Here is a 704-nt window from a genome sequence, read left to right as displayed (position 1 = left end):
AAAGTAGAAAGTGACTCCCAACTTGGTAGTAATCTCTTGTGATAACCTGGCCTACGTCTGTCCCAGTCAGAACTGAACACAGCAGATTTTTATTTTATCTTTATTTAAACTTAAAGTTAAGAACAAATTCTTATTTACAATGACGGCCTACCCCGGCCAAACCCGGACGACGCTGGGCCAATTGTGCGCCGCCCTATGGGACTCCCCAATCACGGCCGGTTGTGATACAGCCTGGATTCAAACCAGGGTGTCTGTAGTGATACCTGAAGCGCTGAGATGCAGTGCTTTAGACAGCTGTGCCACATCGGGTGCCCACATGGTTAAATCACATTCAACATTCAGATAAAAACTATTTTAAAATAGCCACTTTAAAACAAATTAAACTTGTATCTGTTTCATGTGTGAAGTAATCATTCACCTATTGATAAGGCCAGTAGTAGGCTTTACACGCATTAGGCTAGTCTGATTGAGCTGTCTGCAAGTTCCAGGAAATATGGCACCCTATTCCCATGTGGCTCAGTTGGTAGAGCATGGTGTTTGCAACGCCAGGGTTGTGGGTTCGATTCCCACGGGGGACCAGTACGAAAGAAAAAAAATATATATATATATATACGAAATGTATGCATTCACTACTGTAAGTCGCTCTGGATAAGAGCATCTGCTAAATGACTAAAAGGTTAAAAAAAATATAAATGTAAAAAAAT

Source organism: Salmo trutta, chromosome 15 (genome assembly GCF_901001165.1).
Source record: "Salmo trutta chromosome 15, fSalTru1.1, whole genome shotgun sequence".
Classification (NCBI taxonomy): domain Eukaryota; kingdom Metazoa; phylum Chordata; class Actinopteri; order Salmoniformes; family Salmonidae; genus Salmo; species Salmo trutta.
The sequence above is the reverse complement of the archived record's forward strand: the minus strand, read 5'-3'. Positions refer to the sequence as shown.